This window comes from Oratosquilla oratoria, chromosome 17 (genome assembly GCF_046742065.1).
Source record: "Oratosquilla oratoria isolate Oo_2021 chromosome 17, ASM4674206v1, whole genome shotgun sequence".
NCBI classification, from domain to species: Eukaryota; Metazoa; Arthropoda; class Malacostraca; order Stomatopoda; family Squillidae; genus Oratosquilla; species Oratosquilla oratoria.
The window spans coordinates 31,191,194-31,201,193 of record NC_134793.1 but is presented as its reverse complement, the minus strand read 5'-3'; the positions used below and the strand labels follow the sequence as shown (position 1 = coordinate 31,201,193).

Here is a 10,000-nt window from a genome sequence, read left to right as displayed (position 1 = left end):
AAATGGTTCGAATCATATCATCTTTCAATTATGAACCCATGAGAGCGCATGTGTATTAGTGTCATTGTGTTTGTGTGTGTGTGTGTGTGTGTGTGTGTGTGTGTGTGTGTGTGTGTGTGTGTGTGTGTGTGTGTGTGTGTGTGTGTGTGTGTGTGTATTCACCTTGGTCTTTCACCTTGGTCTTTGGATCACGTGTTGGACTCGTGATCGACAGCTATTTCCCTCCCGGAAGAGAGCTCAGAGCTCGTATGACCGATCTATGGGTAATGCTATGACCTTTCACACACACACACACACACACACACCCAACTCCCCGCCCACGAGAGTCAGAGTAACGACCCGAGGCACAGCGATACCGAAATAATTTCGGCCCTGGGCAAGATTCGAACTGGTTACTGCGAGCACTATCGTACTGCCCAGTCCAGCGCTCTACCAACTGTGCCACCGAGTTGTGTGTGTGTGTGTGTGTGTGTGTGTGTGTGTGTGTGTGTGTGTGTGTGTGTGTGTGTGTGTGTGTGTGTGTGTGTGTGTGTGTGTGTGTGTGTGTGTGTGTGTGTGTGTGTGTGTGTGTCTGTGTGTGTGTGTGTGTGTGTGTGTGTGTGTGTGTGTGTGTGTGTGTGTGCGTGCTCTTTTCGCCAGCCAAGCTGTTTTTCATGCACCACCTTCAGTTTCTTACACAAATGTGTCGATCCTTCCCTGATAGCGTTATCTGTTATTTACTGGTTATTCGCTTTGAAACAGATTTTCGCGTTATAACAGCTGCTGTAATCAATCTGATCATTAAATACGGTGCGATACCGTGGGTGAATGTAAAACAACGAAGAAAGGTTGGAGGTGAAGCGGGAGTTAAACCAGGTTGGTGGAAGTCAAGGCTCAAGAGAAAGAGAGAGAGAGAGAGAGAGAGAGAGAGAGATCGCATAGGTTAAATTGAACAATAACGAAAGGCAATTTAGAATTAAAAGGAAAAACATAGATAAAAGATGATCGTGAATGAAGAGACAGGCTTTGAAAAGTTAAGGACATAAACAAACCTTCCTCCTCTTCTTCTTCTTCTTCTTCTTCTTCCTCTTCTAAGTAAGGAAGTTGTTAATCGAGAAGACCTATGACCCTTTTACAACAAAAATATTCCTCCGAAAGCTGAATACCGTCGTTTAGCGTTAAACAGATAAAAAAGAACATAAAAGTAGGAAAAATTGTCTCGGGTTATCGACAACCGGACGTTTGGTCCGTTCTTGGCGACAGAGTTCGGAGACCTCAACGTCTTTCTGTACCAGGAGCTCGATTCTCCTGCCTGCCTGCCTGCCTGCCTGCCTGCCTGCCTGGCCTCCCATCGTAAAGCCCGGAAAGAAAGTCGGCGTTCTGACTCCACCCTCAACTTCAAAGACTCAAAGTCCTTTTGGCATTTATCACAAAGGATTTCATTGATCCTTAGTTTTCGATATGACAAACATTGCTTCATTGTCTTGGAAAAGGTCTTTCCGTTTCCCTCACCTTGTTATTTTGCTGGGGTCGTCCTCTCTTCTCCTCTATGGCAAATAGTCTCATGAAAATTATAATCAAATAATGTAATATTCCGCAGTTTAACATCTCCAACTGCATGCAGATGGATGATGATTGTATTACTCGATTTCAGGAAATAGTTGTGTTTTTCTCTTTTATCACATTTTCTTCTTCTTCTTCTCCTTTGTCTTCTTCCTATTCTCCTCCTTCTTGTTAATTTTTTTCTTTCTAATCTTCCTCTTCTCCTTTTTTTCTTCTTCTTACTCCTCTTCTCCTTCTTCTTTCTCTTCTTAACTTTATATTTTTATTGTTGTTCTTCTTCTTTCTCTTTCTTTCTTCTATTTCTCCTTCTTCTTCTTTGTCTTCTTCTTTCTCCTCTTCTTCTTCTTCTTTTTCTTTCTCTTCTTCTTCCGAGTCCTTGTATCATTTTGGTCATTCTTCTCTGTACTGATTCTAGTGAATTTATGTCCATTTTCTTCTTCTTTTTCTTCTTCTTCTTCTCTTCTTCTTCTTTCTCTTCTTCTTCTTCTTCTTCTTCTTCCTCTTCATCTTTTTCTCATATTCATCTTCTCATTTTCTTTTTCTCTTCTTCCTCCTTTTTTTCTTTATTATTTCTCACATTTTTCTTTTCTTCTTATTCTAACTCATTTTTATCTTCTTCCTCTTTTTCTCCTCATTTTTCTTTTTTCTTCTTTTTCTTCTTCTTCTTCTCTTTCTTCTCTTTTTCTGTCTCTTTTTTTTTTTCGTCCTCTTCTTCCTCCTATCTTTCTCGTTCTTTTTCTTTTTTCATCTTCTAATTTTCCTTCTTTTTGTATTTTTCTTCATTTTCTCCTTTTCCTTCCTCTTCTTGTTTCTCTTCCTCCCATTCTTTTTCTCCTTTATTTCTCCTATTTCTTTTCTTCTTCTTTCTATTTTCATTCTTATTTCATATTATTCTTTGTCTTCCTTTTCTTCCTCTTTTTCCTCTTCTCCTTCTTTCTTATTTATATTTTCTTCTTCTTTTTCTCTTGTTCCTCTTCCTCTTCTCCTTCTCCTGATCCTTGTTTCTCTTTTTTTCTACCTCTTTTTGTCCTTATTTCTTCTTTGTCTACCTCTTCTTCCTCTTCTCCTTCTTCCTCTTTGTCTTCATTTTCGTTTTCTTCTCCTCTTTTCTCTTCTTCCTCTTCCTCTCATTATCCTGCTTCCTCTTTCTCTTCTTTATTTATTTTTTCTTCCTTCTTGCTTTTGTCACTTTTACTCTTCTTCTTCTTCTTCCACTTCTTATTCATCTTCTTTCTCTTTGTCTCATTTTTCTTTTTCTTTTTCTTGTACTTGTTCTTCTTTCTGCTGCCTCCCTTCTTATCCTTTCCCTTCTTCTTCCTCTTCTTTTTTGACTTCTTCCTCTTTCTCGTCTTTATCCTCTTCTCTCTCTCTCTCTCTCTCTCTCTCTCTCTCTCTCTCTCTCTCTCTCTCTCTCTCTCTATCTCTATCTCTCTCTCTCTCCTTTTTTCATTTCCTCCTCCTACTCCCCCTCCTCGTCATTTGGTCATAAACCCGAACCATCCAGTCACTCTCGACCCTTAGTGTTAGGGCGTCGTGCCCACGGGACCATATGTCACTTGGGGGCAGACGATTGCACCCTTCCCCCCAGGCACGCAAGCAAAAACACGCACGCACGCACGCACGCACATGCACTTTTATGTCAGGTCTGAGAAAGTGGTCCGTGTTTAGTGGTGGGTCTGCAGCATGAAGAGTGTTTGCATGCGGAAGATAAGAGTGTTAATATATATGTGGGATACATATGTGTGTATATATATATATATATATATATATATATATATATATATATATATATATATATATGTGTGTGTGTGTGTGTGTGTGTGTGTGTGTGTGTGTGTGTGTGTGTGTGTGTGTGTGTGTGTGTGTGTGTGTGTGTGTGTGTGTGTGTGTGTGTGTGTGTGTGATGAGAATACATGGACATATGGACAATGTCCTGTGCATTATGATCTCATGATTTAAAACCTCTGGTTGACTATAGTCCATTACACCTTGCATATAATTCCTTCAGAACGTATTGGAAATATGTCGAGTGTGCCACGCCACGGCAAAGAGGGGGGGGGAGGAGGTGAGAGGATCAGACAAGAAACAATGGTCTCAAACTGTCCGGAAATAGATTCAATTTGGAAGTAGATAGAAACAACTTTGCCAATCGTGTAGTTAATGAATGGAATAAACTTCCTGCACAGGTAGTGCAATGTGGTTCAGTTCGAAGCTTTAAGAATCATTTAGATAAACACCTAAGCAAGATGCTGTAATGATTATAATTTATTTTATATTATTTGTTTTTGTTTTATCATCATTTGTTTGTTTGATTTTAATTTATTATTAGTTATATGTTAATTTATCATTATTTACTATTTACCTGTTTGTTTATTATTTAACTATACCTATGCATTTATTTATGTATTTTATTTGTTATTTACATTATTATAGTTTTTATTTACTAATTTATTGTTATGATTTTTTTTCGCATCCGACCTAGATACGGACCAAAAGGTCTCCTATCGGCATGCTCTGCCTTTGTAATCCTTTGTAATCCTTTGTGTGGGAGTGAAGGAGTCAAGACGTCGCGTCGCCGCGTCGAGTGCGCGACGACGCGACGCGAGGAGAGTATCTATCCCGAGAGCGCGGGTGGTGGCGTGCGGCGGAAGCGTCATGTCCGTAATATACATATGTCACGGTGTGATGCGTGCAAGTGACACATGCAATACTCGATGTGCATGTGAGGGTTGTGGGGAGGAACGGTTTTGACGAGGTTTCTTGAGCTGGTCTCGTGTGGTTGAAGAACGACACCAGAGCGTTGGCGATGAAGATGTTGGAGTGTGGATGTGATGATATCAACGACAGAAGTGGCGTCGTCTTTGGAATAGCAATGATATTGTAACCTACCCTTGTTTATGGTTTCGCCATTGGTTGTGGTAGAGGTTTGGTAGTGGTGGTGGTTTGATGGTGATGGTGGTTTGGTGGTGGTGTTTGATGATGTGAGCGATAATGGTTGAAACTGTGGATGCGGTGAATACTGATGCGAATTGAGGTGCTGCTGTTTAGTGACGCCAGTACCGATAATGTTTGGGAATGGTACGTAAATAGAGTTGGTGGGCGGTCTCTTGTTGATACTGTTGTTGTCGATAATGATGTTTTTGTTGTTGTTGTTGTCGTTGGTGACTGGTGACGGCGAGGATTGTGGCACTGGAAGCGTCAGTGGAAGCGAGAGATCGCCTCGACGTCGCGGGTTAAGCAAGACCACAGGCGCATCCATTATCTCGCGTCGCCATCGCGAACTTGCACGAAACTAGGGGAGGGTAGGAGAGAGGTGGGGCAGAAGGAGGAGGAGGAAGAGGAGGAGGAGGAGGAAGAGGGAAAGGAGAAAGAGGCAGGGGAGGAGGAAAATAGGACGAGAAAGAGAGGAAGAGGGTGGGAAGCGAAATGTCATGAGGAAGAGGAGTCTAAAAAGAGGAACACTAGGAGTAAGATGTTCTGCAGGAAGAAGATAACGGGGAAAGGCATTCTGGTAGAAGAGGATGGAAGACGGAGAAGAAAGAGGAAGAGAAAGGAAGGGAGGACCAGAAGAAATAGGAAGAAGAAGAAGAGGAGGAGGAGGAGGAATGAGAGATTAAAAAACAGAAGACGAAGAGCGAGGGAAGGACGAGGTGTTTAGAGAAGTTAGGTGAAGTAGAGATAGGAGACTTAAAAGGTTGTAAATAGAAACAGACAGACGGACAGAAAGACGGAGATATAGCCAGATAGATAAACATACAGATAAGAGAGGGGATGAAGAGAAAGCAAAGAAGGACGAAAAGAAGAAGAAAATGTCTTGTTGATGAGGTGCTGAGGAAAAGTTCGAGGAGAGCAGGAAGCTCACGGGAACGGAGAGGGACGACGACGGCAAATGAGACTAACTATGTAGTTCGAGTGCACGCTGGCTGAGCGGGTTAGAGCGTCGTTACTTGCGGCGAAGGTCGAGGTGAGGGCGGTTCGAATCCTGCCACCGGCGAAGTTGAACCAAGGGCATGGTTCATTAAATTCCACGCTACAAAGCCCTCTGTGAGGGGTACCGTACTAGCCTCCCGACAGGGGGAGTGTGTGACGTTAAACCATAAAAAACGAGTACACTGGAGAGAAGGTCAAACCCGTAGGGATGTGTAAGCACGATGGGGGTGGGGGGGTAATGAGAATATCACGTCTGAGAGAGAGAGAGAGAGAGAGATTGAGATTTTTTTGTTAACCGCGAGCTTTAGCTACAGGAGCAGCAACGGCGACGAGGAAGAAGAGGAAACAGAGGAGGAATAGGAGTAGGACGAAGACATGAAAGAAGGAGGCGGAGAAAGAGAGGCTGAAGGAGTAGGAGGAGAAAAGAGAGGAGGAAGAAGAGATATGGAAAAGGAAAGGAGGGAGGAGTTGGAGGAGGAGGAAGAAAAGATCTGGAAAAGGAAAAGAAGAAGGAAAGGAGGGAGGAGTTGGAGGAAGAGGAGGAGGAATAGAAGTAGGAAAAGAGATATGGAAAAGGAAGAGGAGAAGAAGGGGAATAGGGAGGAGGAGAAGGAAATGGGGGAGAAGAAGGAAGAGAAATAGAAGGAGGAGGAAGAAGAGGAGCCATAGGAGTGGGAAGAATTAGTAAAAGGAAGAGAAGTAGGAGAAAGGAGAGGAGGAGGAGGAGGAAGAGGAAGAGGAATAGGAGGAGGAGGAAGAAGAGGAGCCATAGGAGTGGGAAGAATTAGTAAAAGGAAGAGAAGTAGGAGAAAGGAGAGGAGGAAGAGGAAGAGGAATAGGAGGAGGAGGAGGAGGAACAAAGGGGAGTATGAGAGCAGAGGAAAGAGGAGGGGGAGGAGGAGGAGGAAGAGAAGTGGAAGTAGGAGGAGGAGGAATAGGAGGTGGAGGAGGAGGAACAAAGGGGAATATGAGAGCAGAGGAAAGGGGAGGAGGAGGAGGAGGAAGAGAAGAGGAAGTAGGAGCAGGAGAAAGAAGAGAAGTAGAAGAAGGAGGAGGAAGAGGAAAGAGAGAAGGAGGAATAGGAGGAAAGGAAAGAGAGGAGGAATCCATAGTCATCGCGAATATGAACTCCACCTTGCAATTAAAATGAAAACTAGAAATAGACATAAATAGATAAATAAGAAATAAAGATAAAAAATAAAAGATAAAAGACTAATGATTATGTCGGGCAAAGATCCCAGCGGGGTAATCGCGTTGAGCTGGAACAACGCGTTTGGTCCAAATTTGTCTCACGCGGAGATAATGTCGACGTCGAAAACGCGTCTCCGGAAATAGTTAAGTTAGGAGATGAGAACACGACACCCGACGAACAGTGACCCAACATTCCTTAGCATTCTTCTTTGTCCTTTACTTAATTATTCCTATCACCAAGCTTATCAGAATTGTCACCAACTGTCACACCGCTAACTAGCTCCTGAATCCCTTCCTCCCCGACCCATGGGTCTTCTGGTACAGTTGCCTCCTGTTCTAGTGTCTCCCGCGAGATGGACGTCTACCTTCAAGTCGTGAGTTTACGACTTGAATGAGTTACGACCTCGCAGAATTACAAGTATCGTAGATCTTCGACCTGCAGCTTCCTGCAGATTCGCTGAAGACGGCAGCTACTTTATTGCTTACAAGTAAAATCGGTTGTATTACGCGTCATCACGGATTTAGCACTGAATCATTCATATCGACTATTGAACTGCAAGTACCATTAGTATGAAGGTCTGGACTGCTGACATTAAATTGCCTTAAATACCACTATATTATTTTTTTCGCTCATTGCGATTATGCCTACCACGAAAATTAATATCCATGTGAAGAAGATGTTTAAAGACGGCAAAGGAAACATGGACTGGGAGTGAAAGCGTTTATTCCTGACGTTTAGCCTACTGACTTTTTCAAAGTAGACGAAACGTCAGTAATAAACGCCTCACTCCCAGTCCATGTTTCTTTTGCCGTCTTTAAGCAACATGTCTACCACCTTCACCGCCATTCCATCTCAATCGACAACACCACCACCATAAACTATAAACTCACGTTATCACCAGCACGAACATGATCATATTACCAGCACTCATTCTATCGCCGCTGACAAGTCAGACAAACCTTTCCTTCCTGGCAACTTGAAGAAAAACAATAAATCTCGGAAACCAAGATAAATGTAAGTAAAGAAGGCCAAGAGACACAAACTAGCCAGATAGCTAGTAGATCCCCTTCCCGCAAAACGTACACACCTACTTAGGCACCACGACACTGCAAAGGGCCAGAAGCCGAGCCGAAGCAGGTAATCATACAGTCAGTTTAAATAGAGATGGAAGACGGTTGATAGTAGGAAAGGGAACGTGTGAAGGAAGGTAAGGAAGGAAAGGAAGCGACGATAACAAATATTTACCTAACCTATTTACCAAATTGGAGTATGCAAAAAAGGAGCAACGCTAGTGGAATCTTGCCTCTTACTCTCCAATAATCATATATGTGTGTGTATGTGTGGTGCACCATGGTCTTGGATCACGTGTTCGACTCGTGATCGACAGTTATTAACTTCCCGGATGAGAGCTCAGAGGTCGTATGTGTATGTGTGTGTGTGCGTGTGTGTGTGTGTGTGTGTGTGTGTGTGTGTGTGTGTGTGTGTGTGTGTGTGTGTGTGTGTGTGTGTGTGTGTGTGTGTGTGTGTGTGTGTGTGTGTTTACCTAGTATCTCACGGGAAGGGGAACTATGCTCGTGGTGTCCCGTCTCTGTATCTGGTCATATCTAATTTGCTCTTAAATTCGTGTATTGTTTTTGTACACACTATTGTTTCGTCTAGTGTGTTCCAAACGTCCACCATTCTCTGGGGAAAGCTGTTCTTTTTCAGGTCTCTTCTATAAATGTCCTTTATGAGCTTCCTTCCATGTCCTCTTGTGTGTGTGTGTGTGTGTGTGTGTGTGTGTGTGTGTGTGTGTGTGTGTGTGTGTGTGTGTGTGTGTGTGTGTGTGTGTGTGTGTGTGTGTACGTGTGTGTGTGTGAAGAAGTAACTGGAGGGGAATGAGAAAAGGATAGAAGGTTGTATGGTGGAGGGAGGAGGGAGGAAAGGGAGAGAGGAGGAAGAAACGAAGAGGAATGATGGGAGTAGAATGAGAAGAGGAATAGGAAGAGGACAGAATAGGGGAATGAGAAACAGATCAAAGGAGGATGGAAAGAGGAGGGGAAGAAGAAGAGGAGAGAGGAGGAGAGAGGAGGGTGAAGCGAAAGCGAAGAGGAAGGAAGAGGAAGGTAGAGGGATGCGGGAAAGGTGGAGGGGAAAAGGGAGAGGTAGAGAGGGAGTGATCGAAGAGAGATAAAGGGAGAAGGGTCGAGGGAGTAGTCAGGAGTGAAGGGGAAATAGATAGTAAAGAGGGAGTGAGAGGTCGTGTGTGTGGAGGAGGGGAAGGGGGTGGGGGGAAGTGGGGGTGGTGATGGAGAAAGAGAAGAAGGAGGAAGAGGAGGGGGAGGAGGAGGAAGAGGAAGAGGAGGAGGGAAAGGCTTCAAGATATCCCTAACCATCGTGGAAAATATTCTGCCTAATGCAGGAAGATCCAGTTTAGAGCACAAAGATGAAGGGAGAGAATGAAAACCGTGAATATATCACCCGACACCTCAGCCCCCCTTCCCCCCCCCCCTCTCTCTCTCTCTCTCTCTCTCTCTCTCTCTCTCTCTCTCTCTCTCTCTCTCTCTCTCTCTCTCTCTCTCTCTCTCTCTCTCTCCAACCCGTCATATTTACACGTCCAGTCTCTATCGTGACCAACGCCGGTTAATTTTATTCAGGCTAGGACGACCAGGCAGATATAGTCGGACAGGATTGGGATCACTGCAACAGATTCCCTTGATCTACTGACGTAACGAGTGATGACGTCTATTGACGTAACGAGTGATGACGTCATGTGCGGTGTGACGTCAAGTCGTGTGATGCGATTAGGGATGACGGTAATGATGATGTGCCGTGGTGCATCATCATGACGTTTCGCGTGACGTAATGCATCATGACGTTTCGCGTGACGTAATGCATCGTGACGTAATGCATCATTACGTTTCACGTGACGTAATGCATCACGACGTTTAGCGTGACGTGATGCATGTCTTGCGGCGGCGTGATGTCGCGGCTGTGGTCAGTTCGTGACCTGACGATAGCGGGGGGGGGGAGGGGGAGGGGGGGGAGGACATACTTCTTTTTGCGCGCAGAAGGGGAGAGATACACATCGCGATTCTGCGTTATTTACATGTCCTGGTGGTTGCAACGGCGGTTGTGGCGGCGTTAGCGGCAGCGGCGGCAGCGGGCGTCAATCGAATCCAGCTCCCTTACTTTCCCTTCCTCCCTCCCTCCCTCACTCCTTCCTCCTTCCCTTCCCTCCCCCCCCCACCTCTCCGTCACTATCTACACCAACTGCCCAGTAACCCAGCCCTTCACTACCTCACCGCCACAACGACGACTTCTGTACTTACCTACTTCTCACAAGGGCTGTCGCGT

At 44.5% G+C, this 10,000-nt stretch overlaps 1 protein-coding gene across 2 annotated transcripts in view; it reads right to left on the bottom strand.

Moving 5' to 3' along the window:
• fuss (SKI family transcriptional corepressor fussel) overlaps positions 1 to 10,000 on the bottom strand; it is a 270,739-nt gene that overhangs the window by 44,608 nt on the left and 216,131 nt on the right. The gene's annotated exons all lie outside the window — the stretch shown is intronic.